Source organism: Uloborus diversus, chromosome 5, assembly GCF_026930045.1.
Source record: "Uloborus diversus isolate 005 chromosome 5, Udiv.v.3.1, whole genome shotgun sequence".
Taxonomy (NCBI): Eukaryota; Metazoa; Arthropoda; class Arachnida; order Araneae; family Uloboridae; genus Uloborus; species Uloborus diversus.
The window spans coordinates 62,542,962-62,563,858 of record NC_072735.1 but is presented as its reverse complement, the minus strand read 5'-3'; the positions used below and the strand labels follow the sequence as shown (position 1 = coordinate 62,563,858).

Sequence of the window (20,897 nt, the reverse complement as noted above, 5' to 3'; positions counted from 1 at the left end):
CCAATTATAAAATATGTAGCATTTTTTACGGATTTACTTGATAAAAAACATTATATAGTCAAGAGTATTCAATTAGGTTTCCAATCCCGCACTGCATTCAATCCCGCGGGATTTCGGGATTGTAAGGAGTCAATCCCGCGTGATCCCGGAATCCCCCGGGATTGACTTAATTCTTCTAAAAATTAAATTTTTATGTCAAATAGAAAAAGTTGTGCTTTTTAGAAAAGACTGCTTTTAAACCTTAAATTAGTAGTCTTCTTGAATTCCGTTCACCCATTGAAAAGCACTACAAAGTCAGATCCTAATTAGCAATTATCATTTGGTAAGCAAGAGTGTGCCACTCGAATGGGATGGGAAAGAATTTTTGCGCAAAAAAAAATGCGCTTGATAAGAAGACGTGCTTTGGCTCCACTGCAGTTGGTTTTACTGAAACTAAATAATTGTGGACATTTAGCAAAAGATACCCATTAACTTCATCACCTTCTGAACTAGATGTTTCTTTTCTTATGCTTGGTTTTCACTTAACTGCAGATTTCGGACAAAAACGATGTCCATTGGATATGTGCTTTGCTGTTTCCAATTTTATCTTAGTATATTGATAATAAATATATTTGTTGCTTCATTAACGTTGCGTGAGCAGCTTAACGTACTGCACTGTCATCATTCGAGTCTTCCTGTGTTTCATACAAGTTTCTGTCACCCCTTTCAAAGTCGTGCCGAATATATGTCAGGTTTTGCATTGCTTTCTTCTTTGGAGTGCACTTTTTGTAAGTTAAAGGTTTTCAGTGCTTTCCTTAAGCTGACAGAAGTGCTCCAACGTTGCATTCAGGCTACTCCAGCGGGTCTTGGAATCTGTAATGCACTTTCTCTCTTTTTTTCTGAAGTTTAAATTTATTAGATTTTAAATTGTAGTGATGGTTTTCGAAAATCCTTATAAATTTTAAGTATTTTCTCACTCTTTGAGCGGATGAAAACTGGAACCTCGAATGAGAATACCATTACCAATTCATTTTCAGGAAAATATACTATATTTTTATTGTGTTTTTTTAATTGTAAATCCGCCGTTGATCATATGAGACACAAAGTTGATCTTGCTCTTCTTGCAGATATACGAGGAAGGCGATTCAAACTTCAGATGATGCTTGTGAAAATAGTCGTTTTATGAGCGGAAAAAGCTTTAAAACGCTTGCATGGAAAAAATTTGCGGGATTGGGAATCCCGTGGGATTGAAAATAAAATCCCGCGGGATCAATCCCGCTGAATATCCAGCGAGATCTCGCGGGATCGGGATTTCGAGATTAAAAACCCTATGTTCAATATGCTTTGGCGTTGTGATTGCATTTAATTTTTCGATGAGTTAATTTGTGCATAAATGAATAGTTAATAACTTCTACTTCATTGAAGTATTTGGTATCTTCATTTGCTAAGGCGTCTGTGCGCTCTGGACATAACACATGGTACTTCTTGTTGACTCAGATTCAAAACTGTAAGTAAGAGCAGTTGCAAAAATGAAAGCGTTACCTGCTCCAATGTGAAAAAAACAATCTGTTAGTACTGACCTGTAAGCAGTGTTTTCAGACCGCCGTTGTTTCCGAGAGTTTTTCCTTTTATTTAGTCATACAAAACAAATCTTGGAGACAAATAGTTGAGCTCCCTTTAAGTGAACATGGGATATATTAAACTCTTTTGTAATAAATTTCAGACAATCCCGAATAATCTAATGTTTAATGAGATTTTTTTAAATTTAAGTTGCCCTCGGGAATGAGAATTTCCGACGTTGAGCACGAAAAAGTTTTTTTTTGTGAGAGTTTTACTTTTATCTCTCCTGTTTTTTCTTTCTGAATGTGTGTGTGTTTTTCTGTCTTTATTTTCCTTTTTTTCTTTTTTTTTTGGGGGGGGGATTTCTTCTTGTGTTTTTCTGTCTTTATTTTCCTTTTTCTCTTTTTTTTTGGGGGGGGGGATTTCTTCTCGAAGCTAAACATTTTTACGGTATGCAATAAATGACTATCCGTCTTGTCTAAATTAAAAAATGTATTTATTACTACATTCAGGCTTATGAGAACGTGCAGTCCTCATATGAGGCAGTGAGAAGCAAAGAGATGTATGTGCGAAAATTAAAAATTTGGAGATAACCAGTACCCAATGGTGAACCTCTCCTCTGTTTTGGTATCATACATATACTAGTATCCCTGGTAGATACTGCTATACACCATGATTTAGAAAAACATTCTATGAAAATCTACTTAGGACAAGAGCTTTGAACGTGCTTTACACAAAACTTGAAAATGTCCACTTGCATTCCTTTGCTCCTTATTGCCGCATATGTTTAGATATATTAAGATACTAAAATTGGCAATACGACTTAAAGTCGAGGGTTAGGGGGAGGGGGCACTCCCTCTTCTCACCGCGCACCCGGTAACGAGCATGCATAAGTATAAAAGCTAATTTATCTCGTCATCATCTCTTTCGCCAGTTTCACTCAACGCGTACTTTCTAAATAAGAAATCTTGAAATGATGATTTGAATAAGCCACCCACGGCCATTTACAGCCAGCACATGTGTTTACGCTCAGAAAAGTTAATGACGCTAGATTTTTCTTTTATGTTTGAAGTCTCCAGCTGAGTTTTTGAAGGACGTTTCGGGAATCCATCCGTGTGAAGTTCAACAACATTTGGAATTATCCCTCATGTTCTGCCACTTTCATCTCTCGTGCACATATTGATTTGAACTCTTAAAAAGCATTTGTTAAAGCTAAGTAGATGTCTTTAATTTCCTCACAATGGCTTTCTGCCTTTTGCTCTTGAGGCAGAAAAGTTATTTCACTGCATATTGTTGTTTCAAGGTTCTCTTAACAACAAAACTTCAAAAACTAGAAACTTGTTATTAAAACCCGTAATGCGCATTTATATTTCAAATCTAAATTGAATTCAAGTTATTTTCAAAAAAATAGCGTTGCGATTCCTGGTATAATATGCTTATTTGTTCTAAAAGTAATTTGAATTTTCGAATAACCATGAAAACTGAAAATACCACACGCCTAATTCTTTCAAAATTTTAACAAAAATGGGCAGAAATTGTCGTGACTTGGTGGGTCAAGGAAAAAGTGTTGGTTTCCTTAAACTGTTTTAACTAAGCATTTGTCCGATGAAGAGAATGGGATATGACAGGACTGTCTGGAGATGTAGTTCCCGGTATATTTGAAGCCTAGGAGAAAAAAAAAAGTTTTCCCGTAGGTGTCCAAAAAAATTGATTGTTTTACCAATTAAAATGTTATTAAACAGATATATTTTCTTACAAAGCCTAAAAAGAACTAAAAATACTAAAAAATATATGCAGTTTATATAATTTTTCCTTCTTAGAAATATGCATATGTTTCTAAGACTTAGAAATATGCATAAAAGTTTTCTTAATATACTTACTATTAAGAAAACCTTTTATGTTTTCTAATTGCCAGTAGACTTCATTTCAAAACACCAAAAATTATCCAAATTAATGCATTTATCATTCGGCAGTTGGTTGTAAGTCGGCTGTGATTTTCATTCTTTGCTAAATTAATTTTTTGACAAAAATATGTGTGTGTGTGTTTCTGGAAATGTGTGTTTTTCGATTATCGAGTTTTTTTTTTTTTTTTTTTTTTGGTAGGTTGTTATGTAAATAAGTAGTTTTCCTTTCTCTTTTAATAAGTTGTAAGCGCATTTACTTACATACATGCATTAAATTAAGATATTTTAAAAATTTTAACGGACGCTTTTTCACTATTTGATGTTATGGATATATTTCTGTCTAGTTTTAATAAAAGAAGTAGCATATAATACTTTAGGGCCCAGAGAATTAAATTATCTTACAGTTTGCATTATCAAATTTAGTGTTTTCATGTGGGATACGGAACATAGAAAATATATTTAAAGAAAATAAAACATTTGAATGTGAACACTGCAAATTAATGAATACATTATTTTGTGCAGGAAAAATTACACGAAATCTTTTTTTTTACGAAAAAAAAAGATAAAAAAAAATGCTTTTTCAAAATTTTACTTTCTCTATAGCCCAACTATAACGTGTTGTTTGTTGGAAAGTTCACAAAATTCACTGGCACCCCCCCCCCTCTTCCCCCGAAAAAATAAAAAAAAATGCTTATAATTATTGTAAATGTTTCATCATTTTTATTATTATTTTTTTTAATGAAAACTAGATATCATTTTACTATTATTTTCAAAATATTTTTTTGCCAAATCTTTACATGTTGAATTTTTTTCAGAACGTTTGAGCTGCAGTAACACGAAATCTGTTAAATGACAAAAGAATATCCACAAGAACGTTAATTCAAATAAAAATAAATAAATGACGACTAAAAATTTTAACGGGAGTTTTAAAACTTTTCAAGCTAACCAATCAATATTTCTTTATATGTTTTTGACTACATATTCACTATCCCAGTTTGAGAACTTCGCTATCTTTTCTTTACATCTGCTTCTTCCATTTTCATTTATTTATTTATTATTTTTTTACCTACATATTTTGATAAATTTATGGGAGTAAACATTTATAAAACTATTTTTGAACGTAACTGGAATGAAAATGTTTGTTATTTTGATTCTGAACTATCCGCTATTTTAATCGTGTTACGTTATTAAACCCTATTTAAATAGATTATGGGGTGGCTTTATGCAAATTAAAGGAGTGTTAGAAAAAAAATTCAAAGAAAGAAGGAAATCAAATGTAAGTGACACTTAACCTATGTATCTCTCTGTATTTTCATAATTTTTGAGCATTCAACAAATTCACTCAAAACCTTTCAAGCACAAAGAAATTTTACATAAAAAGAAAAATTAATTTGAATTTTGACATCTTAAATTCAAATTATGTTTTTCGCAATCACGAGAGTGTGTGTGTGTGTGTATGTAGGCATGTGTGTTTATGTGTGTGGGGGGTATGTGTGTTTGTGTGTAGGGGCATGTGTATGTGTGTAGGCATGTGTGTTTGTGTCAGCGTGCAGGTATGAGTGTGTGGGTAGTTGTGTGTGTGGGTGGGGGGGGGGGTAATGTGTATGTGTATAGGCATATGTGTTTGTGTCTGTGTGCAGGCATGAGTGTGTGGGTAGTTGTGTGTAGGTGTATGTGTAAGTGTCTGTTTGTATGCGTGTGTGTGTGTGTGTTGTGTGTCTGTGTAGGTGTAGGTATGTATGTGTGTGTACGTGCGTGTATGTATGCGTGTAAGTGTAGGATATGAACGCAACCTGGAGACGGTTTTCGCTAGTGGAGCAGCATCGTGAGGAGACGGTCGACGGTGGTGGTGCGGAGGGTGGCGGTGGGAAAATAAAATCATAGGACATCAAAACAGTCAAATGAGAGCAATAAACAATCGTGATTGCTCAAAAAGGCATAACTTTGCTCAAAAAGGCATAACTAAAGTTTTTTTAGATAATGACATTTTTCCTTATGCTCTACATCTCAATTTTTTTCTTTCTCACCCTTGTGATAAACCTTTCTCGCCTCTAGTACCTTTACCTTAAACGTCCTTACAGCTACAGCAAGATATCACGCATAAACATTTTATGTTGCACTTTCTAAATCACTAAAGGAAAGTTTGATAAAATAGCAATGAAATATATTTGCACTATCTTCAGCTTTATTTCAGTTTTGTATATCAACATCACAGAATTCTGAAATATTGATGATGCAATGTCACGTTAAAATGAAAAGAGATTATTAATCTGAATTATTTCTCGATTTTGAAATGATATTTTATGACTTAACTCTAATAGCTGTTAACACAGACGAACAGTAAATATTGCGGAAACTTGTGCTTTGTTCTTATCCTAATTGACATTTATTCTTCTTCACCCATTAGCAATAATTTCTTTGTGTATCACTGAATAATCGTTTGCATAATCCTAGAAATATACGAATTACAGGTTGAGAACCGTTGAAATAACATCAGAGGATTGCTAATTTGTCCACTTTTTTTGTAAAAAATAAGAGACGGCGGATGAAACTGGGGGAAATGTACGTAATTGGATAAATTGGACAAAACTGAACAAAATGAAAAGCCACCCATTTTCCATCTGTTTCATGCGTAAAATCACTACCATGACTCAACACAATAATTTTATAATTCAATTCAGTTGTAATTCTATTGCAATATTTATTGATAATAAAGTACTTTAATATTGATCATATAATTAAAATAAAATGATTTTTTTCATAATCTAATAAATCAACAAAAGAAATGTTAATTACACTTTACGCCAACGAAGTTCAGGTAACTTTTTACTGAAAAAGCAATCAAATTCAACAAAATGAATAAGCAGTTGAACATAATTTTATTACAATATTGTATACTACCACAAAAGTATTGATTTATTATGGTATAAATATTTCAAAATATGTTAATAATAACAAGACCTCGGATAAATGAAAATGCATATGGTCATATGCATATTTTAGCTTTCTTTGACTTGGCGCAAAAAAAAACAAAAATAAATAAATAAATATATAAATAAATGAAATAAAATAGGGCATAAAAACGGCAAAAGTTTAAATAAAATGCATATGTAAGAGTTTTTCACTAGTTTCCGATCTTTTTTAGCTTAGGAATACACAAACATATTTTATTCTTCACAAAGGACACATTTAATGGGCGTGAGCGACTGAGAATTTTGAGTATACTTGTGAAGAGTACGATTTACAAGCTCGGAAAAGATTTGAATAACAAAAAAAAAGTTGGTGCCAGATAAATTGTAATGCTCATTAACAAAATGCCTTAATAAAAATAAAAAAAATTCAGAAAAGAATTTTTTTTTCCACCAGTTTCTTCCAGTGTGAAAAACCGGACAACCCTGTACAGTGAAACCTCTCTGAGCGGCCACACCTCCGTTCCGCAATATTTCGGCCGTTGAGAGGAGGTGGCCGCTTTAAAGGGTTTACGTTACAGTTGCAATACAATTTATATAATACGTAATATAAGCAAGTCTAACACAAAAATGAAGTTTGAGACCTTTCTAAAGAGAAAGTAGTATATTATTTAATTATTGATTACATCTTTTGAAGTAAGGATACAATTTGTGACTTAAGCTTTTTCTCTGCCCCAACAACTGTTTTCAAAATCGTTTTTCAATTCAAAATGTTAACCTCTAGCCAATTTATTTGCCATTGCATCTGAATTTCAGATGACTTTATTATCCCCAAAATCGTTTTAGTCGAAAATATAGTTTGCTGATGATTACAAAACGTATTAGTAAATTGATCGCCAAAGGTAGAATAAGCGCCAGAAAGGCATAAAAATGCTTTTGTTCAAAAAACGATAATGATGCACACAGTGAATTAATAAGTTAATTTAAATCAATCCCAAAAAAATACTAGATTTGATTTTAAAACGTTTATTTTCACTGATTCGTTAACCAGATGACGTTTTTCTCAGTCGGCCCTGTAATCATCAAAACACTCCATTGCTGTTCCATTGTGAAAATAATTCAAAATCACACTCTATTAATTCTCTCGCCGATTTTCCGTGCTCTTGTTGCTCAGAATTTCAATACGTTGTTCGAGATTCATAAAAATGATCTTCTACTGTGTGATTTGCAACTCAGATTACACATACACACTGACCAACTAATGACGTTGTTCGAGATTCATAAAAATGATCTTCTACTGTGTGATTTGCAACCCAGATTACACATACACACTGACCAACTAATGAAGTACATATAAATGACTTTTTTGCTCCAAAATTATCGGAATTTGTTAACAGCCAATACGACTTCTCCTCCTTGAACTGAAAAGTTGTAGATTAGAAACAGGAGTTGAATAGATTTTCCTGAAAAATGGGATGGACGCATCCACTCGGCGGCAGTTCAGAAGGTTGGGTGGCCGTTGCTAGGGGTGTTTTTAACATTAAGTCTATGGGCTAAAAAATTCGTGCTGCAAAAAATTGGCCGTTAGGAGGGGTGGCCGCTTATGACAGGTGGCCGCTCTAAGAGGTTTCACTGTATAACATACATTAACTTTTACTTGAATTCTTTGAGAACGGCAGGTTGTTAGTTTCCCATATAAAAATAAGTCCTTAATTTCTATTTAAAAATAAAAATAAAAAAAAGAGTTATAGAAAAAAAACATTCCATTGATCTTACAAAAATAGGATTGCCAGAAGTCCGTATAAGTCATAAAATTGAATGCTTTGTCCTAATTGCACCCAATTTGAAGTACATTTCTAGATAACACTCTGCTTCAACGATGATTATTATTATTATAGAATATGTTTATTATCAGCTTTTTTTTTTTTTTTCATTTTATCTATCATTTTTATTTACTTTTTTATTTAAAACTTTTCTTCAGTCAGTAAGAACACGCACATCTCCATTTTCTTTCCCTGATGAAAGGAGTTTCTTGTAATTCAAAAACAAGTGTTTGCAACTTTGTATCATGACGCTATAAGTAACCATTTTCTACCTCACCCCATGTAATTTTTCGACTTTATTTTCCTCAATGTTAATGGCCTAGTTAAAACATTCAGAAAAATTTTATTTAAAACTAACTTGAATAATATTTTTGTCTTATTTATAGCGATTAATTGCATTTTAGAAAAATACTGAATAACAACTTAATTGGGAGATCATATCCCGCTCTACATATCACTGTGTGTTTAGCAGTAATCAGTAACAAAGTTCCTGAATGATCTTTACATTTCTTCCAACTTCCAACTGAGACTCAGTTATTTTGGTAATACTTTTTCAAATTAAGTTCACTGCATTAACTCCATCTTTTTTTTTTTTTTTTTTTTTTTGCCAGAGTTCAATTCCTTGCCAATAACTTTTCTATTTTCGTAGATGAAGCGATTTGTTTTCATCCTGCGGAGATGTATATAAAAAATTGCATGCAGTTTAATTGAGTTCCATTCCTTGCTTATAATTTTCCATTTCTAGATAAGTAATTTCGTTTGATCCTTAGCAAACTCTATAATTCAGGAACTGTTAAGAGTTTACAGAAACTGATTTCCGGAACGTTATTCAGGAAAATATCGTATCTAGTGCCGATCATAAAATCCAGGGCTGCGGAGTCGGAGTCGGATTAATTTTGAGGAAAAGTAGTCAGAGTCAGGAGTTAAAATTCCAAGAGTCGGAGTCGGACATTTATCCTCAAAGCCCGCAATTCTGCCAGTGCTTGAGGAGTCAGAGTCGTAATCGAACTAATTTTGGGTAAAGGAGTCGAATGCTCTAAAAGTTCCGGAGACGACTATTTTCCCCCCGACTGAACTGTTCGCAGCCCTGATAACACTTCATCAAAATATGAAGTACTGGTTTTGCATAAGATGCTTAATTTGTTTTTTAGTGTAAAACATTTTGATTAATAAATATTTTACAATTATTAAACAACAAAAAGGTTTTATGAAGCTGAAATTAATTTGGAAATTGAAGCTTATACCATGAAAACTAAAGCAATTGTTTCGCAACTTCGTTAAATGACTCCAAATTATTTTTTAATTTGTAGTATCTGAAATACATTGATTTTTATTTTTTTATAACGATTTTTTACCAGGTTTTTTTTCCTTCTGATTTTTTATTCATTTTGATTACACTGCTTAAATTGAACTTAATGCACCTTGCAGACTCAATATTTACAACAATAACACAAATGAATTGATATTGCTACATTAAGTTTCTAAATTGTAGAGATATGAGTTAACTAGCACTCATGAAATTACTTTGAATTAGTACTATCTTCAAGATCACTTTTACCAAATTTTGCCTAATGTGGTTTAATTTGTTTTTTTTTTTCCCATGTAACATTATTAACTTTCTAAGATAAAATTCCATTCTTACTTCAAAGAAAATTTTTAAGTAATTCCATAAACCCGTAACCTACTTTTATATGCCTGTGTTGTCTTATCAGCACAGTATTTACAACTTCTCCCAAGGTAAAACTTCGTTGTCTTGAAAAAAAATATGCGTCGTATGATTCTTTTAATAAATAGCCAAATATTTTTTTCACAGTCTAATAAACAGAACCTAATGAACATTATAACAAGCATCTAATATTCAGCTGATTTCAGCAACGTGTTTTAGAAATTATATTATTTTAGCTCTTTATTTGAGTGCATTGTCCAAAGATGTAAATTTATTTTGTCTTTATTTCAGCTATAGTACAGAAAAAATATCTCCCGTGTTAAACATTCGAATAGGTCGTTATTTCTTCAAAACGAATCTTATGAATTTAATTAATCGAATCTTAATCAATGGCATGACTCAGTTTCGTTAACACTTATCATTTGATGTAACAACTTTGTACTTTACAGACTCTTGAAAAATTGCAATCATTTTAAGAATCTGAAGCAATTTCCGGAATATTAAAGGTTAGCCTAAACTGGTGATTCCAACGCCATCGTCAAAACGACGAAATACTATACTCAATTCGTGAACATTTTATAACTTTGACGGATTTACACATTTTAAGAGAGCTTGAATCTTGAACACATTTGTGGTCTGTATATCTGTATGCATAACTTTTTCTTTCTCTCTTCCCTCCTCTCTCTCTCTCTTTTCTTTAAGGCCCTCAAACTCGAGTTACTTTGTGTTGCGCTTTGTGCATTAACTGCTATAAAAGACACCACTAACCCACGAACTCAACTCTGCCTAACATCGTCTAAAATTTCGTTTTAAAACTTCAATTTTGAAAAATTTCAGATCAAGATCATCTGAACCGAAACCCTTCTCCTAATGTTATCAAGAATGACCTAAAACTAAGTTATTGATGCTTAAATTTCCGAAAATATTTCGTCGGAGAACATAGCTTCATCAAACATGGCCCACAGTTGCGTTTTAGGGCTTAATTTTAGAAAAATAATAGAAAATCTCCTATCCTTCTTCTTCAGGACTTTTCTACTTCGAAAAATTTCCCATGAAAGGTTTCCGAGCTCAAACCCTTTATAACACTCTCCAAACATCTCCTCCTTCTACATCACCAGAGATAGTCTAAATTTCACTTTTAAAGTTCCCATTTTGAAAAGTTTCCGTGGAAGCCCCCTCAGGACCCCCTTTAACTTCGCAGATGTTACACAAACAAAATTAGGTTCATGTTGTTAATTCTGTTTCCCCGCTTACGTTGCGCAATTCTCCTGTTTTGTGTGATTGTGATCATATACTAATTATGCCCCCCCCCAGCCCCCACCAAACCAAAAGTAGGACTCTCTCGCTATATATTGAAGCTGAAAAGAAACTGGCTACAAATGCCTTTCCCTCTCGGCATTTTGACCTTGCTACGACCTTGTTCAAAAAATTAAAGGAAAGCCTTACATTGCAATGAAAGTTAGAGACACTAAGACGAAAAAATGTTTATGACATCAGCCCCTCCCAAAAAAAATCCTGAGTTCATCACTAGAATAAATATTCAGAAACGCAACTTTTCCTTTACGTGCTCGAGCTTCGAACTTCGAACAGACATTAATTACCAGCTTACCTTCTGTTGCAGTTTCTCCCAAGTGTATGTTATTTGCATATGCTGCAGTAAAGATATTCTGCAATGTTTTTACTTTTTAATTTGCCGCGGGGATATTGAAGTTTATTTTTGCAAGGTATTTTTTCAAGTTCAGTGGCTTTTATATTGCTCTTCATTTTTATATTCTTCCTTTTCTATACATTCTTCATTAATTAGCAATGCGTGTAGTATTTTTTATGAATAATGTACATTTTTGAAGAAAAAAAAAGAAACAGAAACATAAGTGTACATCTTTACTGAATCGTACTTTTGCTTTTGCACACTTTTGAGACCTGGAGAAAATCAACGTAATGAGGAACACATTTACAATGATAACTGTTACATGAGTACTTTTAAGATGCGAGAAATCTGCTTATTCAAAGAAAATTGCATACGCGTTTTTTTAGGTTACAAGGAATTCTTTTCTTTTACCAAAATTGTGCATACCTGTTTTTAGGTTACTAAGATTCCCATGAAAAGTATATATATGCATTTTTGTGCTTAAGGAATTCCTTTGTACAATTGCGTGTTTTATGGCTACGAGGAATCCCTTTTTGCCAGTGGCGGATTTACTAGGGGGCGGTGGGGGCGACCGCTTCCTCTAGGACCATCAGTTTCTGAAACCAATAACATGGAATTGAAGAAATTACTAGCAATCGCTACTATTTTAGTGGAGTTAATTTAAATTCCATAAATTTGCTTTAAATTAGTTTTAGACAGTTTTCTAGTTAAGGGTGTGTGGCATTAACCACTTTTTAATTTTAACCCAAGCTTTCTCCCTCCCCCCTTTTTAAGCATTAATAATTTTTATAAATGTATATTTAAGTGCTTTTCTATCATCTTCTTCCAGGACTATACTATACTTGTATGATAAGACGTTGCTATGATTTAGAACGTAATGTGAGCAGTCCGTGTATGTAAACTAGTAGATGTAGATTGGTAGGGGGAGAGTGCAGGTCCTTCATTTCGAATTTCTTCCAGGAGGGGTGGGGCTCATTGCAAATTTTATCGGAAAACAACAAAAAACACGCTCACGTATATGTAAACACATTAATTTTTCAAATTCCGAGGAGCAGAGGGGGGGGGGGGCAATTGACTCCATGACCCCACTACTTGATGGATCTGGGGGGATGACTTTTATGATTTTAAACCGCCACCCCCTTGAATAGACTCTAAATCCGTCCATGCTTTTTGCAATGAAAGTTGGTTTTCCGTGTGCTAATTCTTCAACACTAAAGTTGCGGTATTGCTCTCTTTAAATGTTTTAGGTGTCTTTCACCTTCGATTAGCCCATGTTAAAAATGTAATATCCTTATGTAATTTTCACGAGTTCATTCATTTACATGTAGGAAATAAGCATGCCTAATTTCGAACAGACATTTATTTACCAGCTTACCTTTTGTTGCAGCCGATGTTAAAAATGTAATATCCGTATATAATTTTCACGAGTTCATTCATTTACATGTAGGAAATAAGCATGCCTAATTTTAGCACATGATCGTAAGAGTTTAGTAATCTTTTAGCATATACGTTTGCATTTTTGTTCAAATAATAAAGTATAATAGATTTTCAATCAACAATTTCATTTTTTTTCCAGAAAATTGCGATCTTTGTACCAACCAAAGAATGCTCCTAACTTTCCATAAAATTATCGTCCGATAAGATCAATAAGTTCTTTATCTATCATTCCTTAAAATTTCTGACAGTCATTAATGAATCAAACTTTTAGTTAAAAATTGATTTCGCAACAGTTTTATACGGGCAAAAAACTGACCGTATTATATTGATCAGGGCCGTCCGAAGAACTGACGGCGCCCGGGTCGAAAGTTTCCTGCCCCCCCCCTATACACACAGAAAAATCAGGTTAGTTATAATATAAATGCATAATGCATACTTTTTTTTTTTTACACATTAATGAACAGAACAATCAGGGGGCTATGCATAATAAAAATTAAAACACAAGCAATGAATCTGTTTCGAATATTAAGGAAACTAATACTCCAAAAAACTTTTCGAAAAATGGAAATGTTGAAAATACAAATATTTATCTAGTAAAATGTTATTCCACTAGATAAAAAACAAGCAATTAGAACTGAGTTGGTTACTCATAATTTACTGATTATAAATATAAAAGGTATTTATCAAAGTAAATTACATCAAAATTAAATTTCGATCAGGACTCATCCAATGATTCTTTTCAAGAGGTTTTTGGTTTTAATTGTACCAACTTAATACCAGTTTTCATATAATATGTTATAAACAAAAATGTTATTCTTTTGCATCAAATAGTTTTAGGGAGAAGCCCACAAATACTCAACAACATCGAAAATCGCTCAGAATAGCGTCTTGGGTGCTTTAATTTCGAAAAATCTATTGTGCGATGAGGTTTTATCAATGAAGTTATCGCACCGATGACTAATTTAATTAGTGCATTTTTAGTTGCAGAGTGTAACTGGAGTCCTTTTTAGAAAACAATACCTGTATTTGAAATTATGAATTTATTTCCTCCTTGGTGATATGATACAGTGTTATCCAGGGCGAGCTATTTACATATGAAATATGATATTGCAAAGTAAGTTCTCTCAAAGCATAGATAGATTTGAAAAACAGGCAAAACCATTATTTGTAAATTTGCATTAGGACAAATGAAGAATCATTTATGCAATCGATGTTACAGTTATTTAAACTTAAGGTTTGCAGATAAAGTTTACAGTTATAAAATGCCTATTCGAGAGCATGACGGCTAGCAGCCGACTTGGCTGACTATGAAACTAAAATACAGCGCCTTAACAGAGAGAGAGCAACTGAGCTACAGAAGCAACATATATAGTCAGCCAGAGTCATTTGCATGTGAAATGCGCATTTCCCGATGTTAGAACGGCGGCCAATCAAATGGATAAGGAATTTCGTCATTTCATGACGTAAGGAACGCACGTGTCTAAGATCGGGAAATACGTTATATACATTGAAATTAGCATTTGTGACTTTGCAAGATAAAAGAAAATGGGGATTTAATTAATGCCAAATATATCAAAGTAAACGTGAATTATTGATAATATTATTTGGAATTCCCAACAAAATCACTGACCCTAATATTACAAAATATGGCCTTACAAATTGCATTTTAAGACTTGAGTCTAAGAAAATTTTCGTGGAAGGGCCCCCATGTCGCCTTTCTTTAACATCATAAGCAATCGGTTTTTTAAAAGACACTTAGAAAAAATTTAAGTTGAATAGCTCCTGAATGTAAAACATTGTTTAAATTTTTTGAACCATAATTTTGAACAATTTTCCTGGGAAATGCTCCAGATTCTCCTATCCATAAAATCTTCAAAGTTTGTCTAAAGTTGCGTTTTTGAAACTTCAATTTCGAAAACTTGCAGGAGGAGAAGGAATTGATTTCAATCTATTTAAAAAAATAATCGATCGGAAACAGTCTCTGCTGCTTACCGTAACGTCAATAAACATGACCTACAATCGTATTTTTAAGGTTAAAATTGCGTTTTTAAAACTAAAAGTTTCAAAATTTTGACCGGACAGCTTTTAATTTTTTTCCCCATCCAATCAAAAAGTTTTTTTTTTTTTTTTTTTTTTTTTTGAATGTGCTCCCTTAAAACTTTTTTATGGTTACGTCACTGCACCCAGGGGCAGAATTCAAGCAAATTTAGTAAGAACTAGACGAAGAAGAAGAGCCTTTTGTTTGATTGTAAACAGTTATATTCTTAGAAATTTTATCTGTTTCAATGATACACAAAAGAAATGAATGTTTTGGAGACTTAGAGGAATATTTTCGTGCCCTAGGAAAAATAGTGAATCATTGCAATGATTCTCCATTTTGTGTGCATATGACTGTATCTATGATACACGAAGCAAGGGGGCGCAACAAGGCGCCCTTAATTTCATAGAATCGGGGCATTTTATACGATGAGGGGCGCCCCTAGTGAAAATGTCGTTTTCGTGTGAATGTCGTCGTATTTCGTCGAAACGAGGGGCGCCTTGCGGCGCCCCCTCATTTCGTAGCGCCCGGGGCGATTGCCCCGCTCGCCCCCCCCCCCTTGGGACGGCCCTGATATTGATATAGGGCATTCCACGAAAAAGTAGCCATTTTCTCCCGCACGTGACGGTTCATATATTTCATTAAAAAGTAATAATTTTACAGGGTAATGACGAAATTTTTTTACTTAAATAATCACACATAAGTGTGTAATTTCGTAAACAATAAAACTTTTTTTCAATACCGATTTAAATTATTATTTTTAAGGATGAAGCGTCATGTGCGGGACAAAATGACCATTGGAAAGGACCATATTTGATTCTGTTTGTTCTTAACCTAAAGTTAGATAACGAACATAAACGTGTTAATATTGGTCCCGCGGAATAAAAGGGAAGAAATTTGTCTCACTCGTATATTTTTCTACTCTTACTCTTGATGAGAAAGGAGAGTGATCAATTTATATTTTTGAAAACAAAAATTAAGAACAGGGGGGGGGGACGAACTGTCGCTCTTTATAAAAGAAAGAGATGCTGTTTCACATATTTGTGTTCTTGCTCTGACCAGAAAATTAAAGTTCAGTTAGTGATTTTAAATAAAATTTAAAAACAAAAAAGGAATTCTCCCTTGGTATGAAAGAAGAGAAATCTGTCTCACATATATAACTTTCCGATCTTACTCTTCAGGGGGAAAAATGTGCACCGATTATTAGTTTTCAAAAAATACTTAAAAACTTAATTACCCCTCAAGACAAAAGAAAAACAAGCTGTTGCGCACATTCAATTTTCCAGTCTTATTTTTATGGAAAAAATGTGCTCAAAACTTTTTTTTAAGTAAAACTTTAAAAAAGTTTAAAAAAAAGACACAGGATAAAAAGAAAAACTTTGTTTTGGGCATATAAATTTTTACTCTTCCTCTCATGGTGAAAAGAAAAAAATGTTTCAATTATTATTTCAAAAATAAGATAAAAAGGGAAAAGAAATTATCTCACTATTGAATAAAAGGAAAGAAATTTCACTCATATAACTTTCAATTATTACGCTTACAATAAAAGAAGACGAAAAGATGCTTCAAGGGGGGAAAAGAGAAGTCAATAAATCGATTATTAGTCGGTAATGAGAATATTTTTAGACACGATTTGGTTTATTGGCATTCGTGAAACCTTACTTATATAACACGATCAGTAAGCTGTATATTATATAAGCAAGGTTTATGGGTCAGTTCGTCATTTTTTCTTGCAATCTTCCACGCCTTGCTTTTGAAAAAGACGACTCTTGAAATCTGAATCATTATGTTACATAAACAAGGTATCTCGATTCTTCTACAGCATTTTTATATAATGTGCTTCATATTTCTTTAGGCATCTATACGAAATGAGCTTATATTTATAGATCTTCCATATGCATTATGACAAAATCAGTGAGCAACGAAATTATGTTTCATCAAAACTCAGAACTATGTTTATCTTTAATATTTTCATTCTGCTCATTATAAGTCCATTGATTAGTCAATGTCGTCCCTATATTCATAAGCTTCAGCTGCTCTATAATTTTCCCATAGGTAAGTTAATCGCATTATTTCTTTTTAGAATTTGTTTCCTTGATTCTCCCCATTGTTAGGAAAAAAAATTTATATTTAGACTTAAAAGTTTTAATTGTTTTACTACAAGATAAGTAAGAATGTGTAGATTATTCATGTGGATCAAACTTGAGCGAAACTCGCATTCATGTTTTTGGAAGTTATAAAACGTTTTTCAATTGTGTAGAGCACTGACGCAATTAAAATACACATAGCTCTGTTTTCAAGATTCTTTGACTCGGCAAAACATGTATCAAGCTTTCATTCCAAATTAGTCATTTTCGTTTTCTTGCAGCCTACAAAAATGAAATGATGCACAATTGCGCATCCAACATGGGAAAAGCAGTAGCTTAGAAAAGCAATTTTAATAGAAAATGAAAGAAAAAACAGGAAAGAAATATCTATGTATCTGAATATATATAGTGTGGTTCAGTTTTGCATAGATTAGCACTGATAAGTCACAGATATTTCACTGGTCGACTAGAATTAGGGTACCAATTCATCCCCGTTTTCGGGATGAAACTGCGTCCGCGTACAATTTTTAAAAAACTAATAAAAGTATCCAAAATTAAGTTTCTTCAAGAAATAAAACAAAATAAACATATTAGTATGGAACATAAATTTTCTCACTTTTGTAGAATTACCCGTGTAGATCCGTTTTCGTGATTCTTTGCATCTCCAAAACACATATCAAATCATCATTCCAAATTAACCTTTTCAGCTTTCTTGCAGTCGGCAAAAATGTAATCATGTGCATTTTATCAATGAGGTAAGCAGCAATGTAGATGAGCAACCTAAAAAAAAAGGTTCGTTGATTTAAATCAACTTGATTTAAATCATAATTAAAATTATGATTTAAATCAAGTGATTTTTTTTAACAAAATTAAAATCAGTTGGTTTTACTTTTATACATTAATTTTGCATTTTTAGAGTGTATTGCTCTAAATTTAACTGCGCTGCATTATACTATCTTCACTTCAACATGCAAAACTACATAGATCCGTCTTTCTGTGTGTGTAACATTTTTTCACTCTTCCAAAATTGCTCTCACTCCAAAATTACAGTTCAGAACAAAATAAAAAAAAATGTACATAATGGTATAAACCTTATCTTTAAGCAAAGCATAAAACAAAATCACATCTTATCTAAGCATTATGACACATATATAAATTTCAAAAATGTATTGAATAGTTAGAGAACTTATCTGAATTTTAAAATTAAACTGATAGGATTAATCTATTGTATGAAATATATTATGATTATAAATGTAAAGTAATTAATATCTACAAATTTTTGAAAATTTAAAAAAAATTAAAAAATTTGATTTAAATTTTAAAAAATCGAATTTCAATCTAAAAAAAATCACGAACCCTGTAAAAAAGTAGTTTTAATGGAAAATGAGAGGGAAGAAATTTTAAGTATGTGAATATGTTACGTGCGAATGAATTTTGCTAAGTACTGATAAGTCGTAGACATTTTACGAGTAGACTTAAAATCTCTACCTCAGCGCCTGACCAAAGTAAGTCCAAAAATGGCACTTTTCAGGTTATTACTGCTTTATGTGCAGAATCTTCTTTCTCATTGAGTCAGTACATCGTAATGGGGTTGTTTCCTTCAGTCAAAAATGCTACTTTTAGTCACTGAAATTGATAGAATGAGTAAAAAAATAACATAGACCCAGAAAATACTTTCATTTTCCCAACAGTTATTTTTTAATTAATTTTTTAAATGTCGATTTTGAAAACAAGGAGTGGTCTTTATGACGTCACAAATGATGCAATTTGGCGCATCTTTCTACCACGGTTCCACGTTATGATAATCAAGAAGCGAATTAAATATTGCGCTCTACGCTTGCTATCAACTATATCGTTGCCAATACACGTGAGAAAAGATGCGAATTAAATATTTTGTTCTGTGAATGGCACTTAATTATTTGTGATGTCACATGACAGAAGTGTAAACAATGAAAGAGCGCCGATTTAGGTATTTTTTTAAAAATATTAAACTTAAATAAACTATTTAAAAAATGGTCAGATCCTATGTTTTCAAACATGCTCTTTCAGAAAAAAATACTTTTAAAATTTTGGAAACGACCCCATTCTATTTAAAAAAAAATCTTTACAGTTATTTGCCGGCATAAAAGAGCGCGAGTCCGATCCTTCGTATACAGCAGAGAGCAGACGGCAGTTTTTTTGTTCTTTTGCAAAATAACAATAACGTGACTTACTTCAGTCTGGCTCTAAGGTGCAGAAATTAGAGCTACGATACGTCAGCAGTTTCGGGATGACACAGTGCATAGTTTTTGAAAAACTGGATTCTGTCCACATTTTTGGGGGAGCATTTAAAATGTTTTCACCGTGCATATTTGTAATGGGTTTTAATGATTAGCGGTAACCACGCAATTGCAAGGACTTTGTCAAAAAGGAAAGAGTGCATAAAATCGAGACCTATGTTGAAATTATTACCTATACTATCCTATATATATGAGTCGTATGTTTGGAAGATACATCATCCATTCCCAGAGAAGTTGAATGAGACAAAAATAAAATAAAACAAAAATTTAATTGCTTTCATTAAGTATTAAAATTTACCTTCTTGAGTTTTCTTGTAATGGAATCTTCTAGAAAACATATAAAAATAAATAAGAAATAAATAAAGTGTTGGGATAAATATGCATATGATACAGCAAACGCTAACTATATTCAAAAACTTTAATAGTTTTTTTTTTTTTAATCAGAGTTTTAAGTCTATTTTAGTTATTATTTTCTGAAACTTTCTCTTTTTGCAACTATAGATATAATATTGATGAAAAATAAAATTCAAAATTTGTGGTTCATTTATTTACAAGCCCTCAGTAATGTTTTTTTATTGATTACATGAATACCATTCCTATTCTTTACCGTTCTATCGATCATAAAGAACGAGTGACACATTTGTCAAGATTTTACAAAGAACGGCTCGAAAAGTAAAAATTGAATTCTAGCAGTTTATATATTTAAAATAAATAAAACAAAAAGAATTCCGCACATTTATCATGCACACATTCATTAAAAATAAAAACAATAAAAATAGAATTTTTAAAAATTCAAAAAATAAATAAGTTTTTGCTCATGTTTTTTTTTTTTTTTTTTTTTTTTTTTTTTTTTTTTTTTTTTTTTTTTTTTACTCTTATTTGTGCCTTTCTATTGATGTATCCTCAGTGAGTTCAGAGAATTTCTTCTAGAACAATAGATGGCAGCAGCGCACCGATTCGACCTCCCGCACTCGCACAGGTTCCATTTTAGACGCTCGGTGTAACCAATATCTATATTGTCTATAAAATAATATATAACGTCTCAGAGAATATGTATCGAGTATATATTTTCACAGTACATATTGTTTATCGTCACGTTTTCTCTTTATCGAGCTTAGCTATTTAAAACATTATACATATTTTACTAAAAATCAAAAACAGTTAACAAAACTGCAACAGGCAAAATTTGTTCATTCGGAAGTTTTCCTTCTCAACAATTACATTATTTCTCCAAGGAACTTATTCATGTAAAAAGAAGCATATCTTACAGTCCTCTAAAAAATTTCCAAAATATGTATTATGTACATTGAGTTTTCTTTTTAAGAAAGTTAGTATGTTAAAGCAACTTTTAACTTCTGAAATGTGCAAAGTTGATTCTCTCTCTCTCTCTCTTTCAGACGTAACTCACATTTTTTCTTCGTTTATGATAGTTAGGTAAATTTTTAATTCACAGATCAGTGCTTTTTATTTTGCTTCATCTCTTAATATATAATTACATTATGTCTTAAGGACTTATTTTCTGAAAAAGGACCAAAACACACCTGTACATAGGGTTTCCTTTTAGTCA

At 32.3% G+C, this 20,897-nt stretch overlaps 1 protein-coding gene across 3 annotated transcripts in view; it reads left to right on the top strand.

Annotated features, from left to right (window-relative positions):
* LOC129222429 (uncharacterized) overlaps window positions 1–20,897 on the top strand; it is a 140,895-nt gene that overhangs the window by 97,255 nt on the left and 22,743 nt on the right. The gene's annotated exons all lie outside the window — the stretch shown is intronic.